The sequence below is a fragment of the Protopterus annectens genome, chromosome 10.part0 (genome assembly GCF_019279795.1).
Source record: "Protopterus annectens isolate FY-2018-M chromosome 10.part0, PAN1.0, whole genome shotgun sequence".
NCBI classification, from domain to species: domain Eukaryota; kingdom Metazoa; phylum Chordata; order Ceratodontiformes; family Protopteridae; genus Protopterus; species Protopterus annectens.
The window spans coordinates 1,039,423,549-1,039,445,438 of NC_056744.1; the positions used below are offsets into that span (position 1 = coordinate 1,039,423,549).

Sequence of the window (21,890 nt, forward strand, 5' to 3'; positions counted from 1 at the left end):
CCTCACCCTCAGATGTTTCTGGGAGACCAAATATTCTGATATTTGTTCATTTTTCTCTATTCTCTAGGTCATCTATCTTGTTTATTAACCAGTTGTTTTGCTGCAAGAATAATTCACTTTGATTTTCTTCTTCCTTCAGTCTTCCTTCTATATCACAGAGAGATGTTTCAGTATCTGATATTTTTGTTTGCTGCTGTTGTAAAAAATCTTTGAAGACATCAGTATGTTTTTGACAGTTCTCCTTTAGATTTTCAAGATTGTCCTTAAAATCCTCCATTTTTAAAGATAGCTCCTGTAGTGTGGAAGACATAAGCTGAATTTCTTTTTTCAAGGTAGATTCAGAGTGTGAGTTCTTTGAGTTGCTCATTATCATGACGTAGTTGTAATCTCCAATCTTGTTTTGACAGGAAAATATTGATGAAATGTTACCAAATTTAGTTTACAAGTGCAGCAGATGTTTATCAATGATATTTAGCTGTTTTTATTCGATGAGATTAATTATTTTCCTTTTTTAGACTGCTTTTATGGAACTCTATAAAAGTGCTGTTGTCAGTTGGCCATCTAGGCTCCGCCCCATCTTAGTACACATCTTGACAGTGCAGCAGAGGAAACAGCCACAGCTGTGAGTTCTGGTATTGTAACATGCCCTGTTGACTTAGTCTTACAGATTTCACTGACATCATCATAGTGACCTATAGATCCTTTCTTCTCTGACTTTCATATTTTGGGAATAAAGTCCTCAAGCACATTGAGAATATAGAAGGGCAGGACAAACCCTGCCTGCTGTGGATGTCCTCCCTTCCAGAGCACTATTTTTCCAGAATGCAGAGAATACTGCATCAGATGTGGTCCTGTCATAACACACACAAGAAATGCTCAACAAGAAGCTGCTAAGTAACCAGATTAATTTTCAGTAGGTTTAAAGGCACGAAGGCAAGGGTCTATACTGTTCACTAACAGGCATCGGTCCAACAATGAGTGTGCAGCAGCAGTTTTGAGGCCTTACCTGTCTGCATGTGGAGATAGGTGGGGAGGGTATCAAGTATCTCCTTACTTGTCCTTTTGGAAGCTCATTATCAAGAACAGGTAGTTGAAAACCATAATTCCAGAGAGTACACAGTCCCCTGTCTAACTAAATCCATCCCCCCTTTTTTTCCTTGACAGATCTTTCTCCCATTCCAAAACATATGGCAAGCAATGATGTGTTTAGCATCATAGTAGAAAAGACCATGTAGAAATTACCAGTTGACTAGTAAGAGCTTAGGCATTATTCTAGATTATTTTTGGTGCCAGAGAAAACAGATATTCTGAGGGCAATACTGCATTTCAGTGGCCTAAACTCATTTATTTTAAAACAAATCCATTGTGTGTGCATTGTTCATTCTGACCTGCAATTATCAGAAGGAGACTGGACATGTTCTTTGGACTTTCAAGTTGCCAGCCTCCTCATAAAAATGCAAAGGAATCCAGAAAGCAGTTGAACTTCTTGATAGGACCCAATCATTTACGAGCTCTGAGCCCTGTCTTTTGGTGTTATATCTACCTTTAAGATGTCTCACAAGTACACATACTTAGTATTAGCTCAACGTGGACTTCAGGGAGCTAAGATATTCCTATATGTAGTTGACTGGATCCTTTCTTCTCCATCTTCTCCATCTATGGCCATTTTGGTTTACTTCTGATGACTTTGCTCAGACTGATCCATTATATGTGGACCTTACAAACTCACCATACCATTTCAGTATCTGATTTTGATTGGCTGCACCTTATACTACATTTAGAGGTGGGCACAGCTTTCCCAGGGCAGGTTAATAGTAACGCAGCATGCAGTAACTCACATTCTTACATCCGATCAGCTTGACAGCATTTGGTCTAAATGCTCTAGGACTCACAGCAGTGTACATAGTAATAGTGCTACATGTCAGACTATAAAAAAGGGTTTTCTAGCAGATGGTTTGAGATCACTGGTACCAAAATGTATATATTCTCTTGCACCGCATCAGAGTTTTCAAGACTTGCAAACTTCACTTATGGTTGTGATTGAAGTTAGTTGATAGAAACCTTTCCAGCTGAAGACTCCTCAGGCAACAGTCAGAACAGACATGGCTGCTGTCAAACGAGGAGGGCACCACAATGGGTATATGATTCAGACTATCTGATCATCTCAGGAGTCACACCTTCACATTACTCTTGGAGATGAGAACTTTTGTTCTAATGCTCAATGTTTTTCAAGACACTCTTCTGCAGGGGTGTTAGCTTCACAATGTAACAGCATAGCTGCTGTACAGTACATCAACAACCAAACAGGAATCCATTCATACCTCCTTTGTCAAGAGGCCATGAAAGTCTGATTCAGTCCATCTGCTTCTTCACAGTCATCCACATTCCAATGAAGGCCAACTTTCTTGTGGATATACTTGGTTGCTGTCTCCTCTCAGGAGTCATACCTTCACATATTGGTGATGAGAACTCTTCTCATAATGCTCACTAGTTTACAAGACACCCCTCTGCAGGTATTGATAGATGTACATTGTAATGATATAGCTATTGTACTGTCCATCAACACTGAAAGGGGAACGCAATTTTATCCTTTTGTCAGGAGGTCATCTGTCTGCTTCATCATAGCCAGCAACATTCCAAGAAACACCTGTCTTGTCAGCATACTCAGTTTCCACTGCCTAAAGCCCCACAAATGGTCTGTGAGCTGATCAGTCACACATTAGCTGTTACAGTGCAACATTTTTGCATATTCAACCAATATCAAGTGCGGGAGGATCTTCGCCTTGATTCCTCTCCAGAGTGGGGTGAGATGGAGGTGCATGATGGAGGCCCTGAAAGAATCAGGAGCAGAGATCCTGAAAATCTAGAACACGTCTAAAATCAATTACACCTAATTAGCATAAAATATGAATACTCATACATGGTTAATCTGGTTAACTTCAAGGGATAAACAAGATACAATTAAATTTTAGTTGTATTATGTTATAGTGTCCTCTGAGATCATTCTTATCATGTACGTATGCAATTATTTATTTAATTTATTTATTAGAATTTTTAAAAGAAAATTCTGGCAAGGTATATGCAAATATCCCTTTTCAGCAGATGCCTGAGGATAAAAGCAACAAAATACAATACTTACATGTAAAATAAAGTATAATACAGTCAACACTAAATAAGCAGAGTATAACAATAAACAAGAATTGGATAAGTATGTGATTAGACAATTGCAAATTTTGAAGTAGAAGAATGTAATAAACAAAAAGTATGCTTTTACAATTTTTTTGACATTTATTTATTAAACATTTGTTTACTGGGAAAGTCTGACTAGGACATTGCCCATTTTCAGTGGAGGCCCAGGAAGAAACACTATAGATGCATGTCTTTATATTTATAGCATTTAAGCATTGTACATGTGTAGCAGGAATACATTTTTTTGGTAAGACAACATGAATTAGTAATGTGAGGATTAAATAAGTATATAAAGAAAAAGGGAGAAGAAAACTGGAAACTAGAACCTGAAGAGCAGAATTGATCAGAGACTGTGCCAGTGAAGAGGAGATGTTAAGTTGTCCATCTCGCCTTCGTTCCTGCTGGTTGGGATTGGAGCCGATCCTCGGCTCTGACTTGGCCATCTTCTATAGCTCGAGAGCTGTTTACTGGCTCGAGGCTACCCCTTATCCCATGATGCCTAGCAATAGCTACCCAGATCTTGTTTGCCGCTTCAGCTGTGAGGTGTCGTTTTTCTGGCTCAGGCTCGTATAAAGATTTTTGTATAACTTTATTACTCTAGACTTCTATATTTTCAGTGTTTTATTGTTAATAATTAGTTTTGTTTTTTGTGATAACTAGTGTTTAGTTGTAGTATCCCTTCTTTTCCTTGAGAACTCGTTTAACTTAGAGTTCTCCCCCACCCTCCCCCCTATCCTCTTCTTGTCAGGTTAGCCGTTTAGGTTAGAGGCTTTCCTTCTACCTTTCTTTCATAGGCTAGCCGTTTAAGTTAGAGGCTTTCCTATTAAAAAAAAAAAAAAAAAACCTTTAGCTATAGTCTTGTTGTACAGTGTGTTTTTTGTGTAGACTGTATTTTGCTTTTGGTAGCTGTTGCTGTAATTGTTGGTTTCTTCTTTCAGGATGTCAAAGGAATCCAAAGTGTCTGGATTCAAGAAGTGTGACTCATGCTGTCAGAAAATGTCTCTGACAGATGGGCACACTTGCGTCTACTGTTTAGGCGCTGTGCACCTGCAGGACTCCTGTTCTATCTGCCATGCCTTTAGTCCAAGAGTCCTACAGGAGTGTAAGAATAAGCTTATTCTTAGGGGTCTTTTAAAACCCCAGGATTCACCAGCCAAGAGCTCTCAGCCTGTGAAATCCTCTAAATCTACCAAGCCGTTGGCTCCAAGTTTGGAGCCGTCCTCGGTTCAGACTCTACCTTCTACTTCGGTTCCGGCTGGCACCGATAAGTCTATCTCCCCTTCGGCTCCATCAGAAACTTCGGAGCCTTCACAGAGCCACAAGAGGCTGAGGTCCCTTTCACTGGAATTGGTACATTCAGCTCCTCAGTCTCCATTGCTTCAGAGCGAGCACAGTCACCGATCCTCTCACTCCCCTCGATCCTCTAGGCTGTCAGATCACGATGTAGAGAGAGGGGGGTCAGTAGGTTGTTAAAGTCGCAGGTACTTGCCAAGATGTTGTCCAGCCCCCCTCAACAGGTGTTGGCTCCATCCACTTCTCTCGATGTTCCTCCTCTGACTCCAATGAGTTCGGAGCCGGAGTTTGTTGGGGTTCGTGTAGTGGAACTGTCGGCTCAGATAACTCTATCTCCTTCAGTTCCGATGTCGGCTCTGATCCCCTCAGTGGTGCCGTCTGTCGAGGGATCTGGGCACCAGGGTTCCCTCATCGGCTCTGAGGGGGCAAGTGGCATCGAACCCTTGTCCGACCCTGCTCTCCCTCTCGGAGCTTCGGCGCAGGTGAGCTCAGCTCCTACATCGGCCTCGGGGCCATCTCCCTCGGTGCGGAGAAAGATTCCGATTTCCTCAGAACCAGAGCTTTCTCTGCATCATGGCAGGGACTCCTTTGATGTCATGAGGAGTGTGCTGGCCACTGAGTCAGCTCCACTATCGGCCCCACCGGGTCCGTCCCCTGTAGTGCCTGTGCCAACCTCTGCTCCTCCTCCAGACCCCAAGCATAGGGAAGCAGTGCTCCAGAGCACTCCATTGGGTGTTTCTGCTTCTTCTGAGGCCTCCCCTGATCATTCAGAGGAGCCCCCTCATAAGAAAAAGTGCAAGAGGAAGCACATTGACTCCCCTGAGTCTATCACTTCTGCTACAGACTTAGATGATTCGGAAGGGTCCCTGAGATCCCCCTCTGAAGATTTTTTCTTCTCGGACATCCTAGAAATGCTTAAGTAGAGGGGGAACTGGAATCCTCTAGCCCCTTCCGAGGATGAGTCTGTATTTCTGGATGCATTCGGTTCCCGACCTTCCACCTCCTGGGTTTCTCCGCCTTTCGATCCATTTATGTCCGTGGTGGCTCGAAAGGCTTGGTCAGCTCTGGATACAGTGGAACCAACTCCAAGGAGACCTGGCAAATTCATCACAGCACCCCAGGATAAGCAGTTCCTTACCAAAAGTGTTCCTGTTGATGCCATGGTGGTAGCAGCAGCCACCAAAAAAGAGTTAGCGGAGACCTCTTAGTCTGTCCATCCTCCTAACAAGGCGTCTAGGATGATGGACAGATACTGGAAGCGAATGTTTGCTTCAGCGACCTTTTCTATGAGGTCACTGAACTACTTATGTCATTTTACCTGGCTTCAGAGGGATCTCCTTAAAGAGCTCGGAGATACCCTTCAAGATCCATCAGCTGAGGGGGCTCAAGCTAAAGTAGCTTCCCAGTTGGCAATGCTTAATTCTGTAGTTAACTCCTCCATGAGGCTCATTTCCTACACAGCCGATGGTGCGAGTAGAGCCGCTGGTACGAGTGTGGCTCTTAGGAGGCATGCATGGATGCGGCTGTGTAATTTTGCGGAACCCTTTTGAGCGTCATTCACCAACACCTCTTTGATGGTTCCTTTCTCTTTGGATCACAGGTGAAAGACACTTTGACTAGGTGTGAGCAAGAAGCCAAGACTCTCTCTGCCATGGGAGTCCATTTTTCCACTCCTTCTAGACCGTACCCTAAAGGTCAAAAGAGTGGCAAAATGTGGTTCCGAAAATCCCAGGGAGCCTTGCTTGACACATGTAGCGATTTTTCCTCCAGGGGCAGAGGGGGAAACAATAACAACAGATGCCACCCTCATGGCAGAGGGGGTCCACAGAACCAGGGCAACAGAGAATCCTTCTCTGATAAGCCCTTTCAGTATCCCTGAAGGATTGCCCGACTGCTCACCTCTGGAGGCAGTCAGGGGAAGACTTTCACTGTACCCAAAAGCCTGGCAAAATTTAACACAAGACAGATGGTTACGGTCCATTATATCCAGAGGTTACAAAATTCCTTTCTGTCAACCCCCCTTATCATCAAGGAAATCCTTTCCAGATGTTCCACCCAATCTGAAGGACCAAGCAGTAATAGAAGTTTCAAAACTGCTAGAAAAAAGAGCCATCCAGGAAGTCCCGGCAGACCATGGATCCAGAACTTACTCAAGGTTCTTTTTGGTACCAAAAGACAGGGGACTGGAGACCAATTCTGGATCGCAGCAGACTAAACAGGTCTGTACAAAGAACAAAGTTTTGGATAGTCACGCTACAGTCCATTCTACACTTTCTGGATCAGGACAATTGGATGTGCTTGATAGATCTTCAGGACGTGTACTACCACATCAAGATGAACAGGCACTCCAGGAGATTTCTTCACTTCTGGCTGGGAGCCAGTCATTACCAGTTCAGAGCTCTGCCCTTTGGTCTCACCAAAGCCCCCAGGGTGTTCACCAAATGTATGGCAGTGGTCACGGCTGACCTGAGACGTCGAGGATTCCAGGAGTTTCCATATCTAGATGACTGGCTCCTCACTGCTACTACCAGGCATCAACTTCTACAAGCCAGGGACTACACAATCACAATCTGCTTCCAGATAGGCATTACAATAAACTTAAAAAAATCTGCCTTGTTGCCCTGTCAATCTATCACCTACATAGGAACAGACTTGGACACAAGAAACATGTCCGCAAGGCTACCGCTAGAAAGGATGTCTACAATTCATCAACAAGTACAAATTCTAATGCAGAGCAAAAGAATCTAGGTCAGGTTCGTCCTTCAAACTCTGGGTTCCATGGCAGCAGCTATTCTTCTAATCCCACTGGCCTGCTTTCACATGAGGATCCTTCAGTGGCTTCTGTTCACACAGTGGTCTTTCCAACAGCTGCCCATGTCTCACATGATCATGATTACAGAAGCATGCAAAAAGCACCTTTCCTGGTGGATGGTCTCCCCCACTAGTGACTCAGGACAGACCCTTCACTCAGCCCCCACTGGTAGCCACAGTGACCACAGATGTCTTCCTGATAGGGTGGGGAGGGTACATTATCAGGGCAGGACAGTCCAAGGCACTTGGCAGCCTCACGAGTACCATCTGCACATAAACGTCCTAGAAATGAGAGCCGTGCTCCTAGCGTTGCAAGCCCTCCAGGACTCTTTTCCTTCTTGGATCATTGCAATTCAAACAGACAACATGTCAGTGGTGTGGTACATCAACAAGCAGGGAGGAACCAGGTCCTACTCCCTGTGTCGAGAAGCACTCAGACTGTGGCAGTGGGCAATTTCCTCCCAATGTTTTCTGAATGTGACACACATCCCTGGGAGGTCCAACATCATAGCAGACAGGCTCAGCAGAGCTATCCTCATGCCTCATGAGTGGTCTCTGAATCAGGAAGTTGCGGATCTTATCTTCCGCAAATGGAGACAGCCTTGCTGCAATCTTTTTACCACCCCCTTCAACAGCAAATGCAGCAACTACTTCTCCCTTCTTCTGCTTCCAGGTCACACACCCAAAGACGGTCTAGTCCACGATTGGCCTCAGGGACTTCTTTATGCCTTTCCTCCATTTCCCCTGATACCGAAACTCATACAGAAAGCAATATCATCGGGTTGCAAAATGATCCTCATTGCCCCCTACTGGCCTCGACAGATATGGTTCCCGTTCCTGCACCACTACCTTCTCGATCAGCCCTGGACTCAGGACCCATTTCCAGATCTACTGATTCATCAATCATGCGGGTTGCATCAATCCCTCCAAACTCTCCAGCTCACAGCTTGGTTGCTCCACTTCCAACCTTAGCCAGGCTTCCCAGCATTTCCCCGGCTGTACGTGAGATTATTGTCTCCTCTCACAAGTCCACAACCAGAAAAACTTATGCTAGTAAATGGAAACATTTTTCTTGTTGGGCAGAGGCTAGGAACATAGATCCCTTTTCAACCCCAGTCTAGGAAATTCTGGAATTCTTAGCACAACTTTTCATTCCGGGTCCACTTCAGCTACAATCAGGGTTCAATTAGCATCCATTTCTAACTTTCATGTTGGTTTGTCAAATTCAAACATTATGTCTCATAAGCTCTGTAAAGCTTTCTTGAGAGGGACCACTCTCCTTAGGCCTCCAGTGAGAGATCTCCCTCCTCCTTGGGACCTTAATTTGGTACTAACTTCCTTAACTCTGCCCCCCTTTGAACCAGCAAGTCCTGCTCCATTAAGTTTCTATCTTGGAAGACACTCTTTCTGGTAGCTATTACTTCAGCTAGACACGTCTCTGAACTTCAGGCATTATGTGTTCGTCCTCCATACTTGGTTTTTCATAAGGACAGGGTTGCTCTGAGGACTAATCCTTTGTTTCTTCTGAAAGTCTGCTCAGAAAATAATTTAAACCAATCTATAGACCTTCCTGTGTTTTTCCCTAACCACACCAACAAGGCAGAGTACAAATTACACCAATTGGATGTTCATAGACAATTGCATTTTTACCTGCATAGGACCAAGGAAATAAGGAAGTCGGACTAACTATTCCTTTCCTATGCTCTAGGCAAACAAGGTCTCCCAGTTTCCAAGGTGACCTTATCCAGGTGGTTGTCTCACACTATTACTGTCATCTATCAATTAAGGAACAAAAAGTTGCCTATCAAACCGAAAGGTCATTCTACTAGGGCCTTGGCCACCTCTGTAGCCTTCCAATCTATGTTACCCATGGATTCTATTTATGCGGCTGCTACGTGGGCAAATCCTCATACCTTTATTTCTCATTACAAGCTAGATAAGGTCTACAGGAGCAGAGCTGACTTTGGTTCCACCGTTCTGAAGAGTCTGTTCCAATGAGCCACCCAGGATTGTAGGTGCTAGGGAAGCTGTCCCAACCAGCAAGAATGAAGGCGAGATAGACAACTTAACATAAAGAAGTTATGTACCTACCATAACGTTCCATGTTAGTTGTCTTCATCTCGCCTTCTTTCTTGCTTCCCACCCTCCGTCCCCCTGTCCTATTGGACCGAGAGGAGTTCTGGGTTCACTGGCTGAGTATTCTCTGGTTTGTTTCCTCTACTGACTTAGAGAGTATAACAGGTATACTCAACCTATTTGTTTTGGACAGGTTTATTCTCTGGCTATGTCTGGGGTTAGCTATTTCAAACGAGATCTGGGTAGCTATCGCTAGGCATCATGGGATAAGGGGTAGCCTCGAGCCAGTAAACAGCTCTCGAGCTATAGAAGATGGCCGAGTCAGAACTGAGGATCGACTCCGATCCCAACCAGCAAGAAAGAAGACGAGATGAAGACAACTAACATGGAACGTTATGGTAGGTACATAACTTCTTTTTATTGAGAATGGGAATAGCCAGCAGGGACAAAATATTTTCTGTCATAGGAGTGCATATTTTTGTCCTCCAGATTTGATTATAATGCAGTAATAAGGTAGGTGCAATATCTTTTTCCCAATTTTAAAATTTGGGGCAAATCCCCTAAATATGGTATTTCCCTTCATATTATTCCTTCTTCCTCCATAACAGGAGTGGTGTCATTTTTCTCAAGGGCTTTTCATAGTCCTTAAGCAACTGAAGCCTCTGCAATGTCTTTCCACTCCTTCTAGTCATCAGAAAAGGAAAAGGGATATTTCTTCAGAAGATGAGAACTGTTTAGTCTCAGATTTTGAATCCTTAACTTATTCTGTTTAGATCCAGTCTCCTACTAGATATGAGTCAGAGGATGAGGACACACTTTCTTCTGACTTTCCTTTAGAAGAATTGTCTTTGTTGACTCTATTTTAAAAATAATGCAGCACTTCTACTTTGAAAGTAGGCATGTCTGTGAAGTGCAAAGGAGACAACTTATTAAACACAAATGTCCCAAAGCCATTAGCCATTCCTCTGGCACTGGATACTTTTGTAGGATACCTTCTTGTCTCCTTCCTTGGGAAGTCACACCCACCTACTTCTAAAAAAAAAACACTGAGTCTTTCCTCAGAGCCTACTGTGATTTCATTTGTTGGACAAAGCATCAAAGCTCCTTGCTCCTACAAATGCCTTGCTTAATGTCAAGGACAATAGGGCTATGGATAGGTACAGGAAGAAAGTGTACTCCTTTACAACTCTTTCTTTCCATGCCATAAATTTCCAACTCCACTATCAGTTGTCTATTTTTGATAACATGAGCAAACTAATTTCAGACATTCCCAACTCTAATAATACAACTTCCTTAATGTCTATGCCCAATTCTGTTACAGAAGTAGCAAGATATTCATTAAAGTGTTGCAATGATGCTGCTGTTGATACCACTTTCAAGGCAGCAGCCACTGGAGCTGTTTTTAGAAGAAATTCTTAACTATGTTTGCAAGCATTACCTGACGATGTCAAGCCTAGACTGTTATATGCCCCTCTGGACAAAGACCATCTTTTTTTGTCAAGCAGCTGCTAAATTTATCTGGAAACTACAAAAGGAAAATCAGGCAAGATTTAAAAAAAAAATCTCTCCCCTGTGTCAGAATTTCAGAGGAATTACGCTTTTAGAGCTGGAGCCTTCTTTCACAAAAGCCAAAAGTCGTAGCACAAAGGTAAAACATTCTATATGATGAATTGTCAGTGAGTTTTGGCACAAAAAAAAATATCTTCTATACTACCACAGTGGATCAGAGAGAACAAAAATCAACAACCTAAAGATAGCACAAAATTCCTCAGATAGTTAAAACTCTGCCACACCCCACAAGGCAAATACAAAAATATATGAACAAAATTAAAAAGAAACAACATAGCACCAAACTGAATATTGTTTTCCCTTTATGTTACATGTTTTTCCTCAATGCTATTGAAATAGGAATGTCTTACTGGTTGCTGGATTATGTACAGAAGAAGTTCCATTTATCATAAGGAAACCTAGTTTGCCGTTTACTTGTGCTGTTCATTGAAGTAAATTTTCTCTTTTCATTTTATTATTTTACATGAGCATATTTTCATTTGCAGTTCTCTTGGGAACCAGAGTTTGGGATTTTATATAAGAGAGAGAGGTAAAAACATAACCTAGTACCGAAGAAATGTAATTTTCCAGTCTTAAGCGTACTGCACACTTTCTTTAAGGAAGAAAAAAATGGAAAACTGGTTGTACAGGAATGATTATTTTTAATATTGGCATACAAATTTCTAAAATAGACCATTATTGCAACCTTACGTAAGATCCGTGTCAAATATATATATATATATATATATATATATATATATATATATATATATATATATATATATATATATATATATATAGAAAGATAGAGAAATATAGATATAAGTATAGATATATAAATATATGTTCATAGGTGATTACTAGGCTAATGACTCGGGGGGGGGGGGGCTTTTTAAGCCTAGCCATGCTTCTCAAATGTATCTGACAAGACTTGACATCCAAGTGTTATTTTAAGGGGTATATGTAGGCTTGGGCATGGATGGTCAAGCATTTATATGCTCTCTCTGCCTACTATTGATACAGGTGCCAGACCAGGGGTACATTTCTGATTCTCCATCCACTGGTCCAAATTACGCTTGAATTGGATTAGAGAAGAACTCTGCTTCACATGGATGGGAAACCTGCTAAGAGAAGGTGCAGTCTCTGAAACAAATACTTGTCCTTCCAACATGTCCTATTTATGTTGCAGATGAGGTTTAGGTCCCTAGATTATGTAATACATTTATTTTGCAGATGTGCAGGAGGTCCATCAGATCAGGATCAGAGGATGCTTTATAGGCTAGGCATAGATGGCCTCTCAGCAATCTGTATGAGACATAGTGCAGAGATATGGCTTTGTTGCAGTTCATGAAGGACGTGTTGTTTAGACCATGTATTCTTTTTGTGAAGAACCTCTGTGGATGCTCCATTTGTTTCATGTGTCTGGTCAGGTACATGCCAAACGGTGCATTGTATACAATGACTGGTCTGGTAAGTAAAAAGTTGCATTCCATTTTTCTCTGATGGACAGGATGCATTTCCATCCTTTCTAATAATATACAGGGTCATTCTCAAGATTCAGAAGGACGTTCAAATATCTTTGTATAACTCCCCTCAGCCCAGTGGTTCTCCCTTCTTATGAAATTTGCTAGGAGCTATGGTACAATCTCTCTCACAGACTGAATCTACTCACACAAGACCATGAATGTTTGATACACCCAATATCAAACTACTTCAACTGACTGCCTGGATGATTCAACTCTGGTACCTTTTAGGCACCTCTTTCATGAGGATCTGCAGCAGGTACTAAAGGAGGCAAAAAAACCTGATACTAGGAAATTTTCTCTAGTTGGTGCTTAGCCAGTAACCAGGGCCCTAATAGGAATTATGTTCCACTGGTTCTGAAAATAATTGTGTGAGATACTATCCTCTGGTCTATCTTATACTTCTATTAGGGTTCATCTTGCCTCCATTTCATCATGTCTACCCATGCCTCGACCCCTATCCTCTTTGTTTCACACAAGTTCAGGAGGACATATTGCCATAAGAACAAGATATTTAATTAAGATGAGATTAAAAATATAAGAAAAGGAAATGAAGTTGAACTATAACTCTAAAAACTGAAATAAATGAACTGGACATACAAATTAAACATAGTGTGAAACAAGATCAAGAACATTTTTTAAAAAATTTACATAATGATATTGAGTATAATAGAAAACCATTTTATATATATATATATATATATATATATATATATATATATATATATATATATATATATATATATATATATATATATAGATAGATAGATATGGAATGTGTTAGGAGTAAAGACATACAAATAGATAAACTGTGCGTAGATTTTAAAATACAATATAAATGCAACAGAGTATAGATATATTTACAAAATCTTAAGCAAAACAATTTGGCTCAACAAATGGGGTAATAAACTATACTAGTAACATCCAACTAAATTCAAATACTAAAATATCTCAGTTAGATTATGTTGAAAAATAACTATGCAAACTGGACCCACACAAATCACAGGGAAGAGATGAGATTAGTAATAATGAAATAAGAACACTTCAGTATGAACCTATAGTACCATTATGTCTGTTATTCATTAGGTTGTTTAAGCGTGTGGTGATTCCACAAGACTGGATACTTGCACTTGTTGAACCCATCTTTAGGTGAAAGTGGAACCGGACAAACCCAGAGTCCTGTAGACCAATAAGTTTACTTTCTTGCTGTGGAAAAATAATGGAAAAGGTTATTTTGGATAAATTATTATTCAAATTGGAAAGCTTGGGACTTGAAACCATGTATCAGCACACTCATTCAAAAATAGATCTATAACTACCTGTTACATGATGTTTTATAATAATATAATAGTTATAAATGAAAAAAAATGTGCTGTGATGTAATTTGTATATACTTAACTTCCGTTTTTTAAAACAAGAAAGATCTTTATTGACTTATCACTTATGACATGGCAACCATGCATTTATATAAATAAAAACAAACCATATTGACATGCTTTCTTTTGCAAGCATTATGAATCACCTCATAATCTTCTATACAGTCTTTATCAGTCAACATTACATAGCTCAATCAGTTCCTGCCTTCCCTTAAACCACATTCCTCCTCCAAAACATTGTTTTGCATGCATTGTTCCCACAGTTTGTGGCATCATTAGAAAAGGGTAGGAGCAAATTACATACTTAACTTTAGCTTTGATAGGGTCATACACAAATCACTGATCAATAAATTAGAATGACTAGGTATTAATATAATCTTGATAAGATAGATAGCTGTGTGGCTTATAGATACATGACAAGTATCATACAGCGATTGGACAGATGAAATTCTAGGTTACAGTCAGGGTGCCCCACAAGGTTGTGTTCAAGGCCTATTCTTATTTAGGTGGAATTTTTCTGATATGGTATTTTCATCTGAGGTGTTCTATAGTCTGTATACAGATGAACTGGAAAATGAGTAAACTTATTACATTTGCTGTAGATAGGGCATATCTGCAAAATAATTTGAATAAATTAAATATTTGAACATAGCAGAATAATAGAACATAGCAGAATAATATCCAATAAATAAATCAGAAACTAAGCAAATGAGATTTGGGAGACATACATTGAAGGATGAATCTTTAATACAGCACACAGTGATTGAAACTGAATTTATTTAAGGACCTGTGTATATGGGAAGATCGAACTTTGAGGTTTCCTGATCATATTAACTAAATATCTAATGAGTGCCCTAAAACTATAGCTGAATAAAAAAATATAAAGTCAAGGAAATCAGAAATTATGAAATGTTATTTGTAAGTTATATTAGACCATAACTAACTAGATAATGGAATGATATTGTGAAAACAATATATGAAAATTAGTGTGAGTAATTTGAAAAGATTACAACAGAGATATACCAAGGGCATCAATGGATATGAAAGTTTAAATTATGAAAAGTTAAAATATCTAAACTTATACTGTGTTTTATAAAGGTATGTAAGACAAGACATTATTCAGTTATATAAGGCATTAAGAGACAACTACCTCTGAGAATGTTTGGGGTTATCAAAGAGTAATTCTGAATCATCTGACTAACTGTGTTATATAAGAATGAGGGATGTACTAATCTGTTCTCTGAAAGAATAGCAGATGCATGGAATAGATTACCAAATAATATAAACACAAAAACTAGTTTACACAGTTTTGAGAACTACTTGGACACTTGTAATGGGAATAACTGTTATGTTATATTGGTAGGCTAGTAGGGCATTATTGCCTGTGCCTGAAATATTAATATGTATGTATGTACATATTTAATTTAAACTCCTGTGTGATGCATGAATATCCTTTTGTCTCAAATGGCAAATTAATAACTTTTTTGATGTATCCATACTGAACATGTAAATCTTCTCTTTACTTGTTTTAAATTTGTACATATCAGTTGATAATTTATATAATTTTAGAAATCTGTGTACTTTGTTTAACATTTATTTCTGTAAATGGTTAAACATCCATATACTACCTGCTTATTGAGTTTTAACTACCAGGCTGAGAATTAAATTACTTCCGCTTTATCAGTGCTTTACCTCAGTAAACCAATTGAAAGTGTTTTAAATTTTTTTATTTATAGGTTCATAGGTTCATAGGTAGGTACTAGGCTATCGGCCCAAGGGCCTACGTAAGCCTAGCCAACAAGGTACCTTGGCTTACGCCACCCAAGAAAGTTATTTTCCTGTGCCACTGTCGAGCAGAGATGCAGAAGTGATCCCCGAGGTGTATTTCCTATTTCCCATCCACTCATCAAGATTTTTCTTGAAGAGTGCTAATGAAGAACTTTGCTTGACATAGATGGGTAGCCTGTTTCAGAGTTTGGGAAGTCTCTGGGACAGGAATCTATCCCTCCAGTATGTTCTGTTTATTGTGGTGACAAGGTTTAGGTCCCTAGAGCATGTAGCTCGGAGGGATTAGGATTTCTTTAGGTGTAGCATGTCCAACAGCTCTGGGTTTGACATAGCTTTATATGTTAGGCAGAGATCACCTCAGAGTAGGCGATATGCTATGGAGTAAAGCTGGAGTTTTTTGAGGCGGTCAGTGTAGGGCATTTGTTTGAGGCCAGTAATCCTCTTTGTGAGGTACTTTTGTGGCCTTTCCAGCTGCTGCAGATGTCTTGTGAGGTACATTCCAAAAGGGGCGTTGTACTCTATAATGGGTCTAATGAGTGTTGAGTAGAGGGGAACAATGACCTCTGTTTTCCAGGATGAGAACCCTTTTATGATGAGGTGTGCCATGTAGAAACTTCCTGACTACTGTGGCAATGTGACTATCAAAGGAGAGACTATTGTCCACCTGGGTCCCAAGGTCTCTTATCATGCATTCGGTGTTAAGTAGATTGCTGCCTATGTGGTAGTTCATGGGTACAAAGTTTTTACCAAAGGGGATGACACTGCACTTTTCGGCATTGAGCTTGAGGCCATGGCTCTGATACCAGGCATATATCTCAGCGAGGCCCTTCTTAGGGGATGTCCACATCATTTGGGGACTTGACTATGGCTGCTAGTTTGCAGTCATCTGCGACCTTCATTAGCCAGAGGCCTTCTGTGTTAGCCTGTACTTCAGAAAAGTAGATACCAAACAGGAGAGGTCCCAGGACAGAACCCTGTGGTACTCCACTTGTCACTGCTTTGAGGTCAGATTTGGAGTCTGTAACTTTTACAGTGTGGGTTCTGTCAGTGAGCCAGTTGGCAACCCATCTTGTGACGTAGGAATTTATACCTAGTTTAGTGAGTTTAGCTATAATTCCAGAATGGGGGATGGTGTCAAAATCCTTGGCGAGGTCAAGATAGGCTGTGTGAACCACCTTTCCCTCATCTACGGCTTTGATGACTGCCTCAAAGATGTCGATCAGTTTCAGTAGGCATGATCTGCCTTTCACAAACCTGAACTGAGTGGGATCCAGAGTTTGGAGGTTACCAATGTCTTTTGTCTATGGTTTCCATGATAATACGTTCCATGGCCTTGCAGACCAGGCTTGTCAGGGTAATAGGTCGATAATTCCTGGGATCAGTGGTGGCTCCCCCTTTGTGGAGTGGGATAACTGTTGCTGTGCGCCATTCAGTGGGCGCAAAGCCTGAAGCGAGGCTATTATTGAACATGGTGCTTAAGTGGGGAGCCAGTTCGTTCTGAAGTTCGGGTAAAACGCAGCCTGGGATGTTGTCCGGTCCCATGGCTACTGTGTTTTTGGCTTTAGAGAATGCAGCTTTTACCTGCGTAGTTATGATTACAGGGACTCTGCATTTTTCTTGTATAGATATGAGCCCTTTAGGTGGTGAGAGGGGGGTAAAGTTAGCACTGAATCTATCTGCCAGGATGTTGGCAATATCAGTTGATTCTGTAATTTTCGTGCCTTTGTGCTGTAACTCAGAGCAGATCTGGGTGTTGCCATCGAGATTCTTGACATAGCTATAGAATGCTTTGTGGTTGTCTTTGGAATTAGTGGCAATTTTGTTTTCATAGCTAGCTTTGAAGGATCGTATAAGGGATCTCAGCTTCTTACTGAGGCTGACCAGGGAGCTCCTCCACTCATGGGATTTTACTCTCTTTTGCAACACTTTCTTCCTTCTGTTGTACAGTTTGTTTATGGCAGGGGACCACCAGATTGGCTTCCTTTTTTTGGAGGATAGCATCTTGGTTCTGTTTAGGATAGCACGATCCATGCACTCGTGTAAGTGCTTATAGAGTGCATTTGTGTAGGATTCAGCAGTTGTACCTGTATTGTTCATCTGCATGGGTGTCATGAAGTTCACCACTTCTGTCTTAAGAAGCATGAAGTTGGCTTTGGAGAATTTTTTTACTGTGGTTTTCGTAATGGAGGGTGGGGGTGGGATGTGGATATCAAGGGTGATTAGCTTATGGTCAGATCGGACCAACGAGGAGTTGACTTCAGGTGTGGAACTCCAGTCACTCATGTTGGTAATGACTAGGTCTAGGATATTGTTGCCCCTGGTGGGGGTGTGGATAAGTTGATCCAGGTCATTGGAGTTTATGAATTCCAGAAAGCGTTGAGCTAAGGAGTTGGTACATGAGTAGTTTTCCCAGTTAATGGTGGGGTAGTTGAAGTCGCCCATTATTAGGGTGTTTGGTTGAACCCTAATATTTTCCAGTACATCAAGAAAAGAGGAGTGGGAATCCTGGGGCATGGTGGGGGATCTGTAGCAAGCTACAATTTGGATTGAAGTTTTGTCCAGAGTTAGTTGCACTTGGATAACCTCAGATGCATTATGCTGAGCAACTAGCCTGGATGTGTGGATATCCTTAATGAATATGGACACACCTCCACCTTTGGTGTTTTGGTCCAGGTTACATGGCCGAAAAGTGTGGTATGAGTTATAGCTTGGTAGTGCAGGGGTGCTCTCTAGAGCCTTGTACCAGGTCACAGTCACTGCACAGATATCGATGTTCTCTATTTTAAGGAGTGCCTCGAGTGAGTGCATTTTGAGATTTAGACTTCTAGCATTGAGTAGCATTACCCTCAGTTTTTGCTTGCCTGTTCCTGTTATGGTGGTGAATTTGTTATTTGAACCTTGCCTAAAAAAGACACTATAGGGGCAGCAAGACCCTTAGCCAGTATCCGGAATCCCAGGGGCGACAGGTGCAGGCTATCTGTGGTAAAGCATTGTGGTCTGTCGACCATGTCATCCCAAGCAGACAGATAATGGATCCCCTTAGAATGACACCAGAAGCTTAGACAATTGTTGAAGTCAATCATTTTGTCGTTGTACTGCGGTATCAGTCTGGGTGATGGCAGAATGCTTCTCAGGGCTAGGTTCATACCTGCCTGGGCTACAAGATCGGAGAGCTCTTCCATGTCTCTTTTCATGTAGTCCAGGGAGGTACGTCTCAGGTCATTCACACCAACATGGACAATGACAGAGTCATCTTTGTACTTGTTGTGGAGTGACCTGAGTGCGTGGGTTATGTGGCGGATCCTGGCACTCGACAGGCAGCTGACAGTAACCTTCTCCTTGTTTAGCCTGGTGAGTGAGACATCAGTGTCCCTGACTATAGAGTCACCTATGACTAGTGTGTTGGGTACGTTGTTTTGCCTTATTGGCTGTGGTTGAGTTGCACTGAGTCTGTGGGCTATGTGTCATTTGGGTTGTGCTGGGGGATGGAGGTTGCTTGCGTTTCTACTTTGGAGGTCTCTGTTGCTTAGACAGATTATTATTGAGAGCCTCCGTGAATATTTTTGTGTTATATCTGTGGATTTTGGTGGTGTAGATTTAGTGAGATTATGTGATGAGTGTGGTGTGGTGCAAATGTTTACCTTCTCCTCATGACTGTCAAGTTCATTCTTGGTTGGAGAGAGCTTTACCTCCAGTTTGGCTAGATAAGTGCATCTCTCACAGGTTGTAGTGTTGGGTGGTAGGAGGAGAGGGTTGTCTGTGTACATGAGGCAATTTCTACATTGCCTCAAGATCCCCAGATTAATCAGATAGACAGGAGAGAACACTGGGAGCTGATCCTTGGACATGCCTGAATAAAAAACTATTTTCCTCTAAATAAGTGAGAACAGTGAGTACAAGAGCTGTTTTTCTCTAAGCAAGTTAAAAAAGTAATTACAAAAACTGTTTTCCTCTAGGTAATGAGGAAGATTGAGTGCTATAGTAATTAGTAGCTTATTTAGTGCTTACAAGTTCTGATCAAGTGCTGAGTATGAATAAGAAAATTTAAGTGCTAAAACTGAGAATCTGTATCTGCACTAGACGAGTTACAGGACAGAAACAAGGGCAAATGCAGGTTTTCAAATCAGAAAGTTGACAGAGATGGAAGAGATTGCCCAAACGGCCAATAACTACAATTTCTGGGAAAGAGCCACTCCTTATGTGGTAGACAGGTTACCTGGTGCTTACCACTACCACTGATAAGCTAGAAGGCTTCCCTCCAACACAGAAAAGCTTGGGGGGCTCAGAAGTTTACATACAGTCCTGGATACAGCAAATCTGTATCTGGAACACTAGTAACAGGAAAGGTAGGAAACAGGCTTTAATATTGATGTAGTATTATGGGTTACTACATAATCTCTTACTGTAATATTGTCCTTCAACCTGTCTAAGTACTAGCTGGATATTGAGCTATGGCAGGCTAAATGAGGTGATCAAGATCCTGTGGAATACCTATAGCTTTAGTGAATATTGAACTTGGTCCTTGTTCATGTCCATACTAATAAGCAGTAGATTACTGTTTTTAGATATCTCTGGTATCTGAATTTCATGCAGCTCATTGAAACTTCATTTGTACAGGAATTATATCATACACATCTACCTCACTGAGAGTTTAAAATACCTCTTTCTAAACCATCAAATGTACATTTTCTGTGAAGATTCTGACAAAAAAAAAAAAAAACATTTACAGTGATGCAGAACTATCACACTATAATTATTCTTCAACCACATTCTTGCAGTGGCTGATACCACTTTTTCCTGCAGCTTGTTTTGTATTTCTAACACTGGAAATGATGTGTTATAAAAGATATTTTGAGAATTCCTCGTTAATATTCAAAATCATATCAGCCATTGCTGTTCCAATTACTCCTTAGACACGTGCCCTTACTATTCATTTTGTTCAAGGAACAGAGAATTTTTCTCCATTTGTCTCGTCTGCTAAAGCAAATTGCTTTCTTCTAGTCACTGTTTTGTGAAACCAGGCATTTTTAAGGAAAGCCTTTCAGTCATCTGAATCTCAGACTTCATAATGTGTAAGTTAATAGTCCTAGGCACTCAATGGCCAACCTCTACCTACTTCTCTCTAGAACTGTCTCTTATGTTTATCCCAGATATTTATGCCCAGGAACACAAATTGCTCTCACTCTCCCCCCTTCTCTCTTTCTTTCTTTCTCAGCCCTTCACATTTTCTTTCATCACCCTTTGTTGTTTCATACCTTTTTCTGAAAAGTGCTTCCTCAAGGGATTTTAGGCATATTTGAAGTAAATGTACTAACTCTGTTAACATATCCCTTCTAACAATACTACTTCTCTATAAGTAGTTATATTCCTTGCTACAATTCTCACCATGGAAGTATTACTAATTATGTACTACTTTGCCTAAGTGATTCTCCCTGTTTAATTTTCTAACTCATGTTATGTTCCTCCACATGTATAAATTCAACCATATATTTGTCTATATTCAAGTGTTTAAAGTCTTGATGTGTTGTTGTCCTATCTCGCCTTCATTCTATACTGGTTGGGTTCGGAACCGATCATCGGTTCCAACTCGGCCTATACAAAAGCTCAAGGACTTCCAGGCTGTAGCCCTGTCCCATCATGCTTAGGGAAGATTACCCAGATCTTGTTTGTCGCTAAGCAAGATTGGTTGCTTCATTCAGGCTCTGGCTAAGTGGAAATATTTTTCTAACTAATTGTTTTCAAGTTGTTAAAAATTGTTCTCTTTACTGTTGAAAAGCATTTTAGAGTGTTAGTAACTTAATTCTAACTCACTTATAGTGTTTGCCTTTTACTGTAGCCATCGTTTCTACCTCTAGGCCTTTTCATCGTTTCTCTGACTTCCTATCCCAGCTATCTTATATCAATTATCCAAGTTTGTTTAAATTAGAGAGCTTGGAGAAAATTATTGATTTTTTTTGTGTTTACTCGTTTAGATTTTTTTCCCCTGGTAGCACGTTTAAGTTAGAGGGCTACTGTTGGCCCATTTAACTTAGAGGCCCTTCCTTCCCCTTTTATATTTCTCCCTTTCAAGTAGAGGCAAGTTTGTTTAACTTAGAGAACTGCCCCTCCTTGTTTCTGTTTTCATAGTAAAACTCTGGTTTGCTGTTGTGGTTATTAAAAAAAAAAGTTTTTTTCTCTACTAGTGTTGTTTTTAGTGTTTGATTATTGTTAGATCATAATGTCCAAGGGTTCAAAAGAATCAGAACCTTCTGGTTTTAAGAGATGTGATAAATGTAGCCAGAAAATG

At 40.8% G+C, this 21,890-nt stretch overlaps 1 protein-coding gene across 1 annotated transcript in view; it reads left to right on the top strand.

Annotated features, from left to right (window-relative positions):
* LRRIQ3 (leucine rich repeats and IQ motif containing 3) overlaps window positions 1-21,890 on the top strand; it is an 867,930-nt gene that overhangs the window by 798,765 nt on the left and 47,275 nt on the right. The gene's annotated exons all lie outside the window — the stretch shown is intronic.